The sequence below is a fragment of the Bos mutus genome, chromosome 15, assembly GCF_027580195.1.
Source record: "Bos mutus isolate GX-2022 chromosome 15, NWIPB_WYAK_1.1, whole genome shotgun sequence".
Classification (NCBI taxonomy): Eukaryota; Metazoa; Chordata; class Mammalia; order Artiodactyla; family Bovidae; genus Bos; species Bos mutus.
Window position 1 is genome coordinate 35,810,201 of NC_091631.1, and position 19,306 is coordinate 35,829,506.

General features: G+C 38.2%; 1 protein-coding gene across 8 annotated transcripts in view; it reads right to left on the reverse strand.

Moving 5' to 3' along the window:
* STK33 (serine/threonine kinase 33) overlaps nt 1-19,306 on the reverse strand; it is a 202,736-nt gene that overhangs the window by 138,366 nt on the left and 45,064 nt on the right. For 2 of the 8 annotated variants that reach the window (XM_070383884.1, XM_070383883.1), the window contains exon 2: nt 4,550-4,727. The exons of the other annotated variants lie outside the window; for them this stretch is intronic. The gene's annotated coding sequence lies outside the window, so the exon portion shown is untranslated. The remainder of the gene's footprint in view (nt 1-4,549; nt 4,728-19,306) is intronic. 8 annotated transcript variants of the gene reach the window in all.

Genomic DNA, 19,306 nt, shown 5'->3' on the forward strand with positions numbered 1-19,306 from the left:
TTCCTTCCAAGGAGTAAGCGTCTTTTCATTTCATGGCTGCAGTCAGAGTAGAAAGCATGAAAAGTGAAAGCGGCGGGGGCAGGGGGAGCAGAAGTACATACAACAAAGCTGTGGCTCCATCTGAAGTATCAGGTGGTGATTACAAAGAACACTTGGGGAAGGTTCAGTTCAGTTCAGTTGCTCAGTTGTGTCTGACTCTTTGTGACCCGATGGACTGCAGCACACCAGGACTCCCTGTTCATCACCAACTCCTGGAGTTTACTCAAACTTGTGTCCATTGAGTCAGTGATGCCATCCAACCATTTCATCCTCTGTCATCCCCTTCTCCTCCCGCATTCAGTCTTTCCCAGCATCAGGGTCTTTTCAAATGAGTCAGTTCTTCACATCAGGTAGCCAAAGTATTGGAGTTTCAGCTTCAGCATCAGTCCTTCCAATGAATATTCAGGACTGATTTCCTTTAGGATGGACTGGTTGGATTCCCTTGCAGTCAAAAGGACTCTTAAGAGTCTTCTCCAACACCACAATTCAAAAGCATTAATTCTTTGGTGCTCAGCTTACTTTATAGTCCAACTCTCACATCCATACATGACCACTGGAAAAATCATAGCCTTGACTAGACGGACCTTTGTTGGCAAAGTAATGTCTCTGCTTTTTAATATGCTATCTAGGTTTGTCATAACTTTTCTTCCAAGGAGCAAGTGTCTTTTAATTCCATGGCTGCAGCGACAATCTGCAGTAATTTTGGAGCCCCCAAAAATAAAGTCTGTCACTGTTTCCATTGCTTCCCCATCTATTTGTCACCTATTTGGGGAAGGTAACTGGTAATAAATAAGTTTCTCAACTAAAAGTGAAGGTGGGCAGGTAATCAGCCTACAGTTGCTAAGGGTCTGATATGCAGAGACAAGGAGCAGCTCTGCAAAGGACACAACAGCTCCTGACATATTCGAAGCAAGTCTCTCTAGTTCCTGTGCACTATCTCTAAATACCACAAAGACAACTACATGCCCAGAAAGAATATGGATCCTCTGAGACTTTTTATTTATTATGTGGTCCTTCCGGCCTAAAACCCTGTATTAACACCTAGCAACAGAAAAGGAGGAAGGGCAGATGGGACTGTGATGTTGATGATATTCGGTATGCTGGGTGAAATGCACTGAAAAGCTAGATAACTCCAAATTTTATGTGAAGTTTTTAGAACTGGGAAGTCCATGTTTATAACTAAAGACTGTACATCTCCTGAAAACATATACAAAAATTTGTGTCTGAGAGTGCGTGGGCGTTCTTCTGAGAAGGGAGTCCAATACTTTTATCAGAGTGCCAAAAGGTCTACCATCTACCATACCCCCTTTCCCAAAAGGTCTACAATCTACCATACCCCCTTTCCCCAACTGTAAGAGCCACAGCCGCCATGATTCACAAACTAGATCATCTGTGGGACACAACATTCTAAATTTAAATATAAAAGAAGATATGAGAGTATAACACTTGTCATAAAGGTATTATTTCTCCAAACTAGGTTCAGGTACTTGTGTGTGTGTATGCGTGTAGCAAGGTAAATTTTTTCATACTGAGGTCTGGGTCAAAATGTTTGAGAGCCACTGCTCTAAGGCATAAGAAATGGCTATACACAACTTTGTAACATATTAAATCACCATCCATTGAAAACAATTAGGTGAGCTGTGGGTCCAGCGGGTATTCTGCTGTTTTGAGTGACACATGATCCACCAAAATAAAACTGCTATTATTAGATAATTGCAATCTTCAATACTCAGAAATGAACATATATCTTAGAAGGTCCGATTGATCTTAAGGAGACCAAGGACTATAAAGAGGTTGCCTTTGAAAGGACCCTGCACACTGGCTGTCTCTGGGAAAATGTGAAACACTGAATTAAGTGTTTAGGAATGAGAAAAGCACACACTGTTCTCTTAGACAGAATCTTCTCAGCATCTCAGAAGGATATCAGCGAAGGGGAGAGTATGTAAATCCATCCTTAAACCTGGCACAGCAATGAGTTTTAGAAAAATTATTACTTCTTTTACACAAAAGATACAGTAAATTTGCCAAGACCACTTGGGTGTAGGGGTGTCACTTTAGTCCCAATTACCAGTATCTGGTACTGTCCACTATTCTCTTCTAGGCCTCAAGACAAGAAACAAAAATGGCCCAGGCATTGGATTACTTTGTTTATGGACTAAAATATTATTACTAAAGCAATTTATAGATTTGAGTTGTCCCAATCAATGCAAAATTTTCAAAAGTATCCTAGATTTTGCACAGCCAGACCACTACCTTCCTCAGTCTGCAAAAGACTAGAAGTTATCCCTCAGGTTCTGGCTTGGGGTTCAAGTATACCTGAAACCAAAAGTGAAGTACCATACTGAGATACTCCATCCCTCTTGCCCTGCTTACGCCCTATAATGCATGGAACCAGGCTTACATCACCCTGGCTGGAGACCCAAAACTTCCTCACTGGAGAAACTGCCTGATACGCTAAAAGGTGCATAGGTACTGACCTAATGGGGTTCTTCCCCTAATCCCTGGTTGCTGTTGTTTGGTCACTAAATCTTTTCCAACTCTTTTGCAATCCCATGGACCATCGCCCACCAGGCTCCTCTGCCCATGGGATTTCCCAGGGAAGGATACTGGAATGGGTTGCCATTTCCTTTGCCAGGGAATCTTCCCGACCCAGGGATCAAACCCGCATCTCCTGCATTCGCAGGTGGCTTCTTTACCACTGAGCCACCACAATCACTGCATCCCCTAGTAAAAGAGCTTAGATTGTTACCAGGTCACCTTTACTAGATGACACAGAGCTTGTGACACAATTTTAATACCTCACTCTTAAACAGGAAAACATAGTTAGACATTTTATGAAAGTCTCAAGTGTGAAAGAGAACAAACAAGTGGGGGGAAAGGATCTCAGAGAAAAAAGAGAGAAGGCCAGCAGCAAAATTATACCACATATATAAAAATAGCCTCTGAGAGTTAAAAGATATCATATCCATAAAATAAGAAGCCACAATAAAAGAATATTCAGAAACCAGAGGGAGTCCTGAAAAATCTAAAAAAGTTTTTTAAAAAATTAAATAAAGGAGTTAGAAGATAAATTTGGGAAATATCTTAGAAAACAGACCAAAATGACAAAAAGGTGGAAATGACAGTGAATAGATGGAAAAATTAAGGATCAGCCCAGGAGATCCAACATGTGAATAACGAGAGTTCAAGCAAAAAATATAGAAAATAAAAGAGAAGCAATTATCGAAGAAATAATACAAATAAACTTTCATAGGAGTAAAGAATTTCCAAATTGAAAGAGCCCACAGATTTCACAGCAAAATTAATGAAAAATTATCCACATTGACCATTATGAAATTTCAGAACACCGAGAATAAAGAGAAGAAAGATCTGTAAGGTGCCTTCACCATGAACAGGGGGACCGATGAACATTAATCCCACTAAAAGTGGGACCACCAGACACCATGTGTCTGATGATGTAATGCGAAGCTTATGACGTGAAACAATAGGAAATACACACCACCACTTATGAAGTATTATTGTTTAATAGTTGAACTAGAACTTAGTCAAATAAATCTAACTACTAGAGAGCTTTTTATTTAAATTGTATTTTTGAGTACTAAAATTTCATTTGAATACTAAAATTTCACTTGGTTATTACTCTTCATATCTTCTATTTCCATGCTGAGATGTTCTGTCAAGGGAAATATTAAGGGTGGACTTTGTCATTTTAGCACTCATAAGGTATATTTTTATATATTACTTTGTTATCACTAACTAAAGACAAAACGCCAATTGCAAGAATTTTTCTGGAAAAACAATATAGTTCGAGAATATAGGCAATTTCCCATTAATTTTGCAGAGTAACCCAAACTAACAAGATGTGTCCTGCACTGATGTCTGGTGCTCAGCAAATGCTTAATGAATGAATGGATGGACACACATGTATGCACGTCTCTACAGAGGCTGAAAGAGAAGCAGAGTGCCTACTCCTTTTAAAAGGTCCTAAAGAGGGGAGAAATCTAAAGCTTTACTTTCCTAACAGAATAGCCCCTAAAAGTCAGGGTCAGGAACTGCTTCAGGAGATAAATATAGAACAATGAACCACTACTGTCTGGCCAATTAACCGTTCTCACAAGAGTAAAAGTATATAAAAGCTAAGAGGAATGTTTCCAAACATACCCCTGATATAAACTGGTATGATTAAGTTTGAGTTGTCCAGAATCTGTTCTCCCTTTGACATTCAGCCATATCCAAGAAGTGTCAGGTCTAGCCAGAGGATTTCACTCCTGAATGATACGGCGAGTTCTCAGAAAAGGCATTCTTATACTGTATATCAAGCTCAATCCTCCAGGGGCTTGATGACAATCTCTGGACACTGTGCTGCATCTCACAAGTTGTTCTTTCAGTGGAGGCAATGGATCTCTCTGTCCTGATCTGATGAGGATATGAATAATCTTTTGGGAGACAGTGCATCAGTGAACAGGTGGACTAAGACTGCTGACCAACAAAGTAGAGATTAAAAACTCACCTGGAGACTCACCAAACAAAACTCTCAGCAAAAATAGGTTGTGTGCTTAGTCGCTCAGTCGCATCCGACTCTGTGACCCCATGGACTGTGGCCTGGCAGGCTCCTTTGTCCATGGGGATTCTCCAGGCAAGAATACCAGAGTGGGTTGCCATTTCCTTCTCCAAAAACAGGTTACATTCTGCCAAAAGGCAAGGATATTTTCACTTTTAGCCTAAGCAATGGAGAACTCATAAAACATCAATACTAATAAGGGCAAACTACCCTCGTTTTGGATTACAACAGGACAGCAAAAGATTTAAAGAAACTACCTGCAATTGCTTTTTTATGCTAAAGAATGCTCCCTAGCAACTCATGCAATAATTACCTGGCATTAATATAGTCAGGTGATTTATCTGGCATTTAACTAACATGAATATGTGTAAAAGAACTTGGAGAGGGTACCATATCCCTTTAATAGCTAACTCATAATTTAGGTAATACACAGAGGCTAATATAAAATTTAAGCTATAAATTAATAAAGAATATTTGATAAATCATCCTTCAGTGGAGCCATAAACTAAAGATTATATGATCAATTTAGGTTCTAAACAACATTTTACAATGGAAAATAGACAAAGCAATTAAGAGTCCCTAAGGAATTCAATTCAGTTTAATACCTTTAAGTTAGGAATTGGATTAAATTATTGGGTTAGTGAAAAAGTTCATTGGGTTTTTCTATAACATGTTAAGAAAAAACCCAAATGAGCTTTTTGGCCAACCCAATATATCAATTACTTGAGAAAATGTGTACATTTTTCAATGAGCATATATTTAAAAACTGACAATTTGCTAATGAAAGAACAGAGGCTTTTCATTTAGCCTTTTCCATATAGGGTTTTTTTGGTAAATAGTTCTCAGTTTCTTGACTTGGTAGTGTAACACAATTTTACATTTCCTGCTTTATCTGCTGAAGCAAGATAACTCAGTAGCTAGATTTTCATTTCACCCAGAGCATAGTTTTATACAAAGTAAATTTCCTAACTTCAGAGAACGTAACAACTATTCCCAATGAGAAACTCTTTAGGCAATGCCAGGAATCAGCCCCATGTAAAATTCTGCTCAAGTACAGTGTGAACAACTTACTAAATAGCTTTTTTCACAAATTTCAATGTGTTAGATATGTTCATGCATATCCTTCTATCATTGTATATTCTGAAATAAAAATATATATATAATGATACACAGTCCTAAGTCAGTTGCTATTTTACTTTTCAATTGTTTCAAATGTTTCACAACTTAAGTCTGTGATATTACAAGCCCCTCCAGAAGACTTAAACAGTATTAAAATCCTGCTTTCAATTTAAAGGGCAAAATATCTGGAAAATTAAGGTCACAATGTTAGAGAGTCTAATGGAGTATGGATTTCTGCTTGAAGTACTTCAACCAGAAACCTCAGCAATCTTAAATCTGTCTCTCCTGGATATAATAAGTTTTAAAGCTTTGAATGAATTTTCAGAATATGTTTCATATCTCTCATAACTTCAGAAAAGGATGCTGCAGAGAAGCAAAGAGAACAGTTTCTACAATAATGGAATTTTTATGCAGCACCAATAAGTCACAGAGCCTTTAAAACAAAAGATGAATAGGATCATTCTTAAAAGGAGGAAAAAATAACAAGCATTTAGGTTTCTTTGTAAGAATTTGCTCTTAGGTACAAAGTGTTGTTTAAAAGATCAAGAAATAGATTATTTTATCCCAGATGTCATAAATGCTATCAAATTATGATTAAATCAACAGTTAATATTAAAATATAAGGTATTTCTGTTATTTCTATAGCTAATATGCCTAGTTTCATATCCCATTATAAAACCTAAGTCATTTTTCCCGATAGGGCACTACCCAGGATATACTGAAAGACCAAATCACATGGAACATGTACAACTTTTGAAATAGGGAAACAACACAAAATAAAGTTCAAAAAATTTGCTTTTAAAATGTTCATTTAAAATAGTGGTTCTCAATCACTGGTAATTTCGTCTTCCAGAGAATACTTAGCAATGTATGGGGACATTTTGAAATGTCACAACCAAGGGAGTGCTACTGGCATCTAAAGGTTAAAAGCCAAGGATGCTGCTGAACATCCACAATGCAAGAGAGGCCCACTACAAAGACTTATCCAACCCAAAACCACAGTAGTGCTAAGGCTGAGAAACCTTGATCTAAAGCAACACCAAGCACACAATCAGATGTGCTTGAACAATGAAGAAATACTTGTTGAATGAAAGAATGAACCTTAATAAGTAAAATCACTTCATCTGCACTTTTTATAGCTTCTTGTTATCTCTATCAACCTGATTGTGCCTAATACAGGCTCTATTTCTATCCTCAAGATCTTTAGCTACTCATTCATCTTATTCCCCTATGGTATCAAGTATGACCAAATGAAACCATGTGTCTGTCAAGGATCTCGCCCTATGATATGGTTCCAAGGGAATCCAAAAGAGGAACACTATATTGACCATTTAATTGTCATTCAAATTAGCAAATGAAAATACCTTCAAATGCCTTCAGTTATTAAGAGCTCAAGAATATATAGTTTTTAACTATGGGAGTTAAAACACTATTACTTTATTTGGCCATATTTGTTGATAAATCAGTGTTAAGACTAAATAATTAAAATAAATAGTCTTTAGCAAATACATCATGTGAACAATGTAACAAGGAAAGGTTAAAAGGCCCACATGATCTTCTTAAATAGTAATGCACAATTTCCAGGTCAAAACAATCTTCAAGAAATTTGGGGGGACTTCCTTGGTGGTTCAGTGGTTAAGAATCTGCCTTCCAACACAGGGGACACAGGTTCAATCTCTGGTCAGGGAACTAAGGTCCCAAGTACTGTGCAGCAACTGAGCCCATGCACCACATCTACTGAGCCCACCCCACAATTAGAGAGAAGCCGTGCAACTCAACAAGGTTCCACATGCCACAACTAAGACCTGATGCAGCCAAATTAAGGAAAAAATATTTTTTTAAAAAGAAAGAAAATCATTTTTAAACTCTAGGGTCCCTAATTTAATATGAAAACTGCATCCAGAGAGGAAATTAGATTTTTCTACTTTTTAAATCCAGATTTATGTCTCCTTAATCACTATCTATTTAGAGATTTCTTAAATTAACAAATACCTAGAATCATGATTGCCCCTGAAAGGAATTACAAATATTTTATTTTTTACTTATAACTTAAAAGATTTTATTTGTTTTACTATTAATATTTATACAGTAATTTTATAAGAAAAGTAAATCACATAGTCAAAGAGAAAGAACCTCTGATAAACTCATCAACTTACAGAGAATCATATATTATTCAAGGGTTAAATTTTAAGAACAATAGCGTTAATCATAAAGATATGAAATTTCTAAATCATTTGTTTTTAAAGAATCTGCTGTTAATATAAAGGGGAACGTGAATAAAACTGAAAAAGACTGACAAAGAGATGCTTCTAGCCAAAACAGTAATGTTAAATGAATTACAAATACTAAATAAATCATAGATACTTACACATTATTCTGCAACTATACTTTGTTTTACTTGTCCTTGGAGAGAAATGTTTCTATCAGAAATCCTGCATATTTAAATATTGCCTTAGATAATGTTATTTCAATATAAAAAATAAACTAAGAATTACGTCAGCTAAAGCCATGGCATGGTCCTATAGTCATAGATTGAAGAGTAATCTAAAAGCTGTTCAAATGTTTATTCAGGCAGAAATAAAGGGCACCGCTTCTCAAAGAGAAATGGGTTTTAATAAAAACTTATAAAGTTGTCCACCAGAGGTACAGGTCCAGATGCACCAATGAATAAGGAAATTCTGTGTGGGATTGTTCCAAACTCATTTGAAGTCACATGTACTTGGAAAACCCAAAACAATCAAAATAAGTACATTATCTAGACATGCTTTCAAATCTATTTCTCCCCGCTGGGTATCAACAACCGGAGAGGGCTGATTTGTTCTTTTCGTCTTTTTTACAGCTAAACGAGCATGCAAACCTTCAAGAGAGAGGTAAAAATGGAAATGACAGAACCATTTATGAATCTAAAATAATCTCTGTGAATCAGTGTCAGTGAAATGGGCAAAAAGACATACAAACATCCCAAGTGAGTAGTAGCTCTGTAAGAAAATGAGAATTTAGGATGAGCAACATTACAAAAGATATTTTTGTATATTAATCCCTTGATGCATTTTGTTAGAGGCCACTAACAACTTTCTATAAGCAATCTAGCAACCAACAATTAACTTTTAAATCCCTTCCAAAATTTTTTTGTTTAGACCCTACCATATGCAAGAGATTATGTTAGGCACAGTGAGAAAAGCAAAGACTCATCCTTCACAGACTCTGGCCTCAAGAAGCTTACAGGTCTAGTGGGGAAGACATGACTAGAAATAACTTCAAAACAAAATAAGAAGAGTAAAGAGCTTAAAGAGCAGTAAAAATAATGTATCATAAGAAGTCAGAGGGCTTCCCAGGTGGCACTAGTGGTAAAGAACCCACTTGCCAATGGAGGAGATATAAGAGATGCAAGTTTGATCCCTGGTGTCAGGAAGATCCCCTCAGGGAGCGCATGGCAACCCACTCCAGTATTCTTGCCTGGAGAATCTCATGGACAGAGGAGCCTGGGAGGCTACAGTCCAACGGGTCACATAGAGTCAGACACGACTGAAGCAACTTAGCACGCGTGCATGCAAGAAGTCAGAAGAGGATTTCACCCACGGTCCAGTAAAGACTCCACTTTCCAATGCAGGGGGTGTGGGTTCAGTCTCTGGTTGTGGAACTAAGATCCCACATACTGGAGGGCGCAGCCAAAATAAGTAAAATAAATGAATATTTTATATCATAAGAATTAATGAATGAAGTATAGTCATTAAAATAAATGAATAAATAAAACATGTTTTTTGTCTTTTTAAAAAGTGACTTTCAGCTGGGCTGATCAGAGAAGAACATTGAGATTAAGTGGGGATATCTGTGATGGGCCTGGAAATACATATGTGATTTGGACAATCTCAGGAGGTAAACATAAGGGAATAGAAACAATACAAGTGAAGGTGGACCTATGAGAAAGCATCCATGGCTCATTCAGAAATTCTACTGGCTAACAGAGAGTACTGAAGAAAGAGAAGTAATTAAAGATGAAGTAGGACACTAAGACCAGGACCAGTGTGGAAGGGCTGAAAAGCGTGGACTTTGTTGGGTAACTGGGGAGCTGGTAAAGGTTTCTGAGCAGGAAAAAGCATCATCAAAATTGTGCTTTAGAAAAATCAATCTAGCTGTAATTGAAGTAACTGAACATCAATCAAAGGCAGATGATATAGCACAGTGAATATAATGTAAGCCTGCAGGAATTCAGGAATTCATTTATAAAAATGTAATTTATATGCATCTTTTCAGTAACACAGCTCTATAAACTGTCTTGCTCATAGACTAGTACCTAATTATATAAGCATCTAAAAAGGTCATAAGTACTATAAAATGATATCACAAAACCTCTTGCCTCTGCCTGGAAATCCTTCCACCCCCTTTCCCTTCCGGTAAACTCCTTATCCTGTAGGTCTAAGTTTAAATGTCACTTCCTCAGAAAGGCCTTTTTTAATCACTTATCCAAATTAGGTCTACCTGTTTTTTTTCCTTTCAAAAGAATATATACTTTTTCTTCACAGCATTTATCACAATTTATAATTATATATTTTGGTCAATAATTTGATTAAAATCTCTCTCTCCCACTAGATTGTGAGAGGAAGGTCATTACTATTTTTGTTCATCATCACATTCTCCAGAGCCTAAAACAGTACAATACAGGGTAAGTAAAGTGAAAGTCACTCAGTCGTGTCTAACCCTTTGCAACCTCATGGACCATACAGTCCATGGAATTCTCCAGACCAAAATATTGGAGTAGGTAGCCTTTCCCTTCTCCAGGGAATTTTCCCAACCCAGGGATCAAACCCAGGTCTCCCTCATTGCAGGCAGATTCTTTACCAGCTGAGCCACAAGGGAAGCCCAAGAATACTAGAATGGGTAGCCTATCCCTTTTCCAGTGGACCTTCCTGACCCAGGAATTGAACCAGGGTCTCCTGCATTGCAGGTGGATTCTTTACCAACTGAGCTATCAGGGACAACACAGGGTAGGTGCCTGATAAACATGTGGTCTGTGAAGAATGAATGAATGAAGAGAAGAACAGGTTTTTAGGCCACCACTATAATGCCCCTCTCTGCTAAATGTGCTATTGGTAAAAAATACTTTCTTGCAAAGGGAAAATTTAAAGAAATCTTAAATTTCAACTTAGAACAAGGCCAAATGCCTCTCTTCTAAAATCAGAATAAAATGTCTTCTAGAATCATAATAAAAGTCTATACTTCTTACACAGAAAATCTTAAATCAAATATTCCAGCCAGAATATACATTTCTATTCCTCATATTTTTATGAGAAAATTCATAAAGCAACTACTAAATAACTAGAATAAGGAATGGAATCTGAGTACAGAGTAAACATTATGAGTCAGTTGTAAATAGGTGATTATATACTTGTAGTACCTCCTTGATCTATGCATGCCATGTTAGAGCCTCAAAAAGAACTTCAGCATTCAACAGGAAATGTTTTATGTTAACCTAAATCATCATTGGAGTAGACAAAACCCTCAAAGATGACTAAATTTCTTCACAAACAATTCATTTCCACATAATAAATACAGGGCTTTAAATCACATGCTATTTATACTTTTGACCTCCAGGTCACAAACATGGTACAATGTTTCATTCATATAATAATACATTCATAGGAGATTAGCAAGGATCTTACTCAGTCATTAAAAACAACAAAATAATGTCATTTGCAGCAACATGGGTGGGACTTAGGAGCTTCCCTGGTGGCTCAGTGGCAAAGAATCCACCTGCCGTGCAGGAGACACAGGCTCAATCCTTGGGTTGGGAAGATCCTCTGGAGGAGGACATGGCAACACACGCCAGGATTCTTGCCTGGAGAGTCTCATGGACAGAGGAGCCTGCAGGGCTACAGTCCATAGGTCGCAAGAGTCGGACACAACTGAAGTGACTTAGCACACACGTACTGATGGATTTAGAGATTGTCACGCTGAGTGAAATAAGTCAGACAGAGAAGGAGAAATATCATATGGCATCCCTTATATGTAGAATCTAAAAAAGAAATTATACAAATGAACTTATTTATAAAACAGAAATAGGCTCACAGATTTAGAGTATGAACTTATGGTTCTCAGTGGGGAAGAATGGAGGTTAAGGGATGGGAAGTTTGGGATGGACATGTACACACTGTTTAAAACGGATAACCAATAAGGACTGTATAGCACAGAGAACTCTGTTTAATGTCATGTGGCAAACTGGATGGAAGGGGAGTTGGGGGAGAATGGTATATATATGGCTGGATCCCTCTGCTGTCCACCTGAAACTATCACAACACGGTTAACTGGCTACACTTCAACATAAAATAAAAAGTTTAAAAAAAAAAAAGATTAGCAACGTAATGAACTTTGAAAAGTCCAAAGGAGTTCAACATGTGGCATTTAGGACCTTATGACCAGATGCAGCCCTCATAAAAATTTAGAAAAATCACCTAATTCACCAGTATACCTGTACTAAGAAGGCCTAACCACCAGTAAGGAACTGAAGAAGTTGGCTGAACTCAAAATGCTGAGCTAACTTGGTAGACCAGAGTACCTAGAACAAAGGGAAAACACGATTTTCATCATTCATTTGGAGGTCCTTGTGCAGCCCACTCCAGTGTTCTTGCCTGGAGAATCCCAGGGACGGGGGAGCCTGGTGGGCTGCCGTCTATGGGGTCGCACAGAGTCGGACACGACTGAAGTGACTTAGCAGCAGCAGCAGCAGCAGTGCAACTAAATTCTGCAAACCAGATGCACTACAGAAACTGAAAATGAAAAGATCAACATAGATTTGTGCAAGGAGGTAGTTCGTTTTGCTATAAAGAGATATCTGCATTCTCAAAAAAACCAGTACACTGTAAAAATAGCACAATAGAACACATATGCTTTATGAAAAAATGCAGTTAGGGACACAACGTTCAAAAATTCTGGGGAACACATGTAAATCCGTGGTGGATGCTTGTTGATGTATGGCCAAACCAATACAATATTGTAAAGTAAAAAAAGTAATAATAATAAAAAAAAAAAATAATTAAAAAGCATCATTATAAAAAAAATTTTTTTGTCAAAGACACACACACAAAATATAGGAATCCAATACAACTGGTAGCACAGTTTCACGCATATTAAATGGTTAGGAAAATACATAAATATTGTACTTTATCTTGAAAAAGACCTGAAGCTTGTTTATGGATGTGAGTGCTTGAAAGGTTGTAGCTTGTGAATTAATTGCTAAGTGACAGAAATAAGGTTATCTGAAATTGCAGTGTCCAACTCTTTGCGACCACATGCCCACCAGGTTCCTCTGTCCATGGAATTCTCCAGGCAAGAATACTGGAGTGGGTACCATTCCCTTCTCCAGGGGATCTTCCTAGGTATCTTGCATTGCAAGCAGATTCTTTACTGTCTGAGCCACCAGGGAAGCTCAAATTGCTTCCTAATATATAATAAACATGCTGAAATAAATTCTCAAGTTTTAATAGCAGAACTGACTGTATGGGTATTTAGAATCAAACAACCAGTGCCAACTGGATACTGCAATCATTTCTCATTGCTCAAATGTCTTGAGTTCACAAGACTTTGACAAATCACAGACTCTCTAATAGGAAAAAAGTCACAATTCCTAAATAGATTTGTGTAAGTCACATGGCCAAACTCTGGAAATATTGGAGCCTGCTAGGCTCCACGAAAGTACAGTCTTCTTCATAAAACCATTGCCTTTAAAGCAATAAGTATATAGTGACATAAAATCTAAATATTACTGGTAAACATAACATTTGATCAAATCTAATTTTTACGTAGAAACTAGGATCATCTTGTCCTGTCAAAGTCCCTTGGCCTGCAAGGAGATCCCACCAGTCCATTCTGAAGGAGATCAGCCCTGGGATTTCTTTGGAAGGAATGATGCTAAAGCTGAAACTCCAGTACTTTGGCCACCTCATGCGAAGAATTGACTCATTGGAAAAGACTCTGATGCTGGGAGGGATTGGCGGCAGGAGGAGAAGGGGACAACAGAGGATGAGATGGCTGGATGGCATCACCGACTCAATGGACGTGAGTCTCAGTTAACTCCAGAAGTTGGTGATGGACAGGGAGGCCTGGCGATTCATGGGGTCACAAAGAGTCGGACGCGACTGAGGGATTGAACTGAACTGAACTGTCCTGTCATCTTCACTATCATCATTAGCACACCTTCTCACACTTTCTCTTCACCCTCAGCAGTCACTACTATGATAACCAAGGCAACGAAGCCAACACACTGGCATACCTGAACTCGTACATCTTTCCAATAGCACTGCTCTTGTCCTTGGTGCTAGGCTGGCATCATAACAATGGTCACATAGTGAAAAGAGCGTCTGTTAACAGATCCCATTTCACCTGTTTTTATTTAGGAAAATTCAACCTCCAGGAGAAATGTCTGAGCCTCTATTTACAGTATTTATCGAGCATTATTTATTCCACAGGCTTGTAGGCATCAAGAGCACTCAGGTCGGTGCTTTATAAAAAACAGGGGCTTCTTTATTTTCATTGAATGAATGTTAGTTGAACTTAACTTGATTGGTTTTGCTATTTATCCAAAATAATTTCAGTACCAAAATACTAAATTCCATTTTCAAAAGCAACACAGTCAGCAGTCACCACTAGTCAAAGATTATTTTTATTTGTTTTTAATGACTATGAAATTAGAAGACGACCGCTGTAAAAAAGTTTGGAAGACTTGAGTCTTGAGGGTACTAGGTCCTGATAGGATCCTAACAGCACCTCGATCCCTCACCTCAAGAGAGAACTAATTTTAATGGCTCTCATGTAGTATTCTAGAAGTTTTCTACACATATATGTAAGAATATATTACGCATTATCTTTAGTAAATAAGATCATACTATATCCTCATACTGGCTTCCCGGGTGGTGCCAGTGATAAAGAACCCTCCTGCCAGTGCCAGAGACTCAAGAGACGCAGCTTCAATCCCTGGGTTGAGAAAATCCCCTGGAGGAGGGAATGGCAACCCATTCCAGTATTCTTACCTGCAGAATCCCACGGACAGAGGAGCCTGGAGGGCTACTGTCCATAGGGTCGCAAAGAGGTGGATACAACGGAAGGGACTTAGCACACACACACATGTATTCTAAGTTACTTTTTTCCCTAAATTTATAATGCAGTCATTTTTCATTGTCAATAATATATTCATACAGCCTTTGTTTTAGTGACTATGTAATATTCCAAGGTATATAAGCACCTTAAAATATTTAATAAACTGATATCAATAGTTAAGAAAATTGTTCTCAAATTGTTTCTATTATAAGCAGTGCAATAAAAAACATCCTATTACATATATCTTTGTACCTTAGAATAAATATATTTGTAGAATGTATTCTTAGAAGTAGCACTGCAGAGGTAAAATATATGAATATTTAAAATTTTGACAAATGCCAAATAGTCTTCAAGAAAGGATATGAGAATGCCTATTTCATTACATCCTTTTCACCATTAGAAATTTCCAAGTTTTTCATCTTTGTCAAATTGATAAATGAAAAATGGCATCCCAATCTCATTTTACCTCTTTAATTATAAGTGAAACTAAGTAACTTTTCAAATTTTTAATATTTGTATTTTTCTATAAAGTCATATGATTGTCCATTTTTATACTGGGTTGCTCATATTTTCTTGTTGACTTATCAGTGATCCCTGAATATTACCAACATCAATCCTTCTTCTGTCAAATATTTTACAATTCTTCTTCCCCACTTGAGTGTTTGTTCATTGATTCTTATCATGGTGATTTTGCTATGCAAAGGCCCTTGCTTTTTATGAAGTCAAATTATTAATCTTTACCTCAATGATCTCTGGGTTTAGAGTTATATTTAGGAAGACCTTCTCTGCCCTAAGATTATAAAACTGCTCGCCCAAGTTTTCTCCTTAAAATAATAACAAGTAATTTTTCCTGAATGCTTACTCAGAGCCAAGCACTATTCTAAGGACTTTGTATATATTATTGCACTTAATCCTCACAACAAGCTTAGTAGGTGGGTAGTGTTATTATCGCCATGATACAGATGAAGATTCTGTGACGATGGATAAGGTTTAAACTTATCTGAGGTTACACAGCTGGTATGTAGCAGTGCCAAGATTTCAACTCAGACCAGGAAATTCATCAACTTTAAGCTTTAACTACTCATTTTCTCTGACTCTTAGTGACTCCACTAAGAAAAACAAGCAGTTCACATACTTACACATACCTTTACCTCTTCTTTCGTCCCTATCTTATATTTATTACATAATTCCTTTTTCATTATTAATTGTACAGCCTTTACATTTCTTCTGTTGCAGTTACTCATATTTTAGTTCCATACGCAAATGGATTCCACATACTCTGGGAGGCCTTTAATAGATCTGTTTCTCCACTCCCAAATTCTTTATCTTTATTTATCACTGAGCAGACTAATTTTATTCGTGAGCCAGTTTGGGGGGAACTAGATCCTCGAATGTTTGCGAATATCATGTGCTACCTTTATACGTAAATCACTGCTTGACTAGGCATCAGGTCTGCCCACATACAGAGACACTGCTCCACTGCCTCCTGGCTTTGAGTGTTACCACAGTACCTGAGCTTCCCTGGTGGGGCAGTCAGCAAAGAATCCACCTGTAATGCAGGAGACTGACTACAACGCAGGAGAACCCGGTTTGATCCCTGGGTTGGGAAGATCCCCTCAAGAAGGAAATGGCAACCCACTCCAGTCTTCTTGCCTGGGAAATCCCATAGACAGCCACGGAGCCTAGTGGGCTACAGAGGAGCCTAGTGAGCTACAGTCCATGGGGTCATACAGTCTGACAAGACTCAATGACTAAACCACCAACCACCACCACCCTGATACCTGAGGCCAGTCTGATTCTCCCCCTTTTAGGTAACATTTTTTTTCTGCCTGGAAGCCTGTAAGAGCCTTTTCTCAGTCTTGAAGTATACTAACTTTGCTATTATCTGCTTACTTGGTATTGACTGTCCTGTCTCAGTTTTTCCCTTTTGATCTATAGATTACAAATTTCCTTCATCTCTGAAGGCCTTTTCCATTATATACCTAAATAGTTTCTATCCATTTGTCCTGCTCTCTTTATTAGGCACACCAATAATGCCTATGTTGGATCCTCTCTGCCTGTCTTTATTGTCTATAGTATATTAGATAGAACTTTTAGTTGTACATCTACAGCAGAAGGTAAACTTGAACTAGCCTGGACAAAAGGAATGTATTGAAAAGACTCTAGAATACCTCACATAAGTCCACGAAATGCATAAAGAGCAGCTGGCCCTCAGGGATAACTGGAACCACAGACATGAACACCACCACTGCCAGGACTTGATCTCAACCAGCAGTGTTTCCCTCGTCTTTTATTTTTTCTTCTATGTGTTGTCTTGGTTCTTCCCACCACAGGGAGACCAGCTTCATTCCCAAGGCAGGAAACACAGCAGCCAGCAGCCGAAGTCTCACATCCCATGATTCTCACTGCTAGTGAGTGATTGCCTTGCTTTCCTTAATTCCAATTGTTAAAAATCCTACGTTCCCTTCAAATTAATATATACGTATTTTTCTAGAATTTCTGTTTCCCAAAATAATCCTGAATCTGAAAGGTATGCTTAGAGCAAAGAAGTTTAGCCAACTTTGGTTTGCTAATTCATTACCTACTCATTTCTGTTCATTTGTTTTGGTCAACATTCTACAAAACTCATTGTCATTTCTTCCTCTCCACTTCATTATAGGTTAGAAGTCCAGTATAAAAAGATTCTGTTCCCATAGCCTTATTTCTCCCTCTGTTCTAAGATATGGAACTGGCTCCCTTGGGGATTTTCCAATTTTTCACATGGCCTGCCCCAGTGTGTAAACCTCAAAGGATGAGGCACTCAGGGTCTTCCACTTTGAGTGAAATTTGTGCTGTTTACAATCTAGAGAGGTGTGTATCAAGTCTTAGCATCTTCCCTTGATTTTGTTCATATTTCACTAAACTTCTTAGATACCAGTCCATAACTTAGAACTGAGTCCTTTCCTGGTTTCATTGACTTTTTGTCTTTGCTTTTCATTCTAATTATTGAGTTTTAATTAGTTTAATGATAAAGACTGGTTAACATGCCTTTCAGAGAAGGCAATGGCACCCCACTCCAGTACCTTTGCCTGGAAAATCCCATGGATGGAGGAGCCTGGTAGTCTGCAGTTCATGGGGTTGTGAAGAGTCGGACATGACTGAGCGACTTCACTTTCACGCATTGGAGAAGGAAATGGCAACCCACTCCAGTGTTCTTGGCTGGAGAATCCCAGGGACAAAGGAGCCTGGTGGGCTGCCATCTATGGGGTCACACAGAGTCAGACATGACTGAAGCGACTTAGCAGCAGCAGCAATAGCAACATGCCTTTTCTTTTCTAAAATCTTCTGAATTTTTAGAAATAATAGTTACTATTAAAATTCTACTTTGAAAATCTTACAGTCCATTCACTCAACAAACATGCATAGAATGTTAACTATATGCAAGGCACTTTGAGAGGCACTAAAGATACTCAATGAAGAAAGCAGAAATAGTTCCACCTCTCTTGGAGCTTATATTACAATGACGAAGACAAACATCTAAACAAATAATCACAAGGATAACAGATCAATAAATGAGTAAAAAGGTAGTTGTGTCAGAGGAAAAATTACATAGAGTACCCAAGAGGTATAGATTAAGCTATCTAGCTAGTCCCTTTCAGTATGAGGAGAGTCAAACGTCTCCTTGAAGCTTATTTTATTTATTTTGTGACACCACCTAAGTTGCCTCCCTCAGACACAGAATGCAAGATAAGGACATACCCCTATCTGGGTATTAGTAGGACCTTTCTTGATGGTCCAGCCTAAAAATAACTACCATTTTTTCTTGGTGAATGCAAAGCTTATTGGCCTTCTGGGATATTTCTTGGGATTCAAAGTTAAGGAAACCTGTTGACATGGCACTTACCAAAGTCTCTGGCAAGAAGGGATGCAAGCAAGTGTTGGTTGCTCAGTCATGTCCAACTCTTTGCAATCCTATGAACTCTGTACATGGGATTCTCCAGGCAATAATACTTTAGTGGGCTGCCATTTCCTTCTCCAGGGATCTTCCTGACCCAGGGATCAAACCGAGGTCTCCTGCATTGCAGGCAGATTCTTTATCATCTGAGCCACCAAGAAAGCCCTGGTGCAAATTTTTTAGCAAAACAAATGCTTGTTACCAAAAAGATACTGGATATGCAGGAGCTGTCTGAGTTGGTGATCTAAACTCATGCAGGCCCAAAGGTTTATGGAGGAAAAGTGACTTTAGCCCAGCCTAGAACCACCATGATACATGGTTATGCTTTGAGGAATAATGGGTATGTGAGTATAAACTAATGATACATAATTCAGCCTGAGTAGGTCATCACAATGCAAAAGACAATCTGCCCCTTTGGGATCAGGGCTTCTGTGATAGCTCAGTTGGTAAAGAATCCACCGGCAATGCAGGAGACCCCAGTTCGATTCCTGGGTCAGGAAGATCCACTGGAGAATGGGTAGGCTACCCACTCCAGTATTCTTAGGCATCCCTTGTGGCTCAGC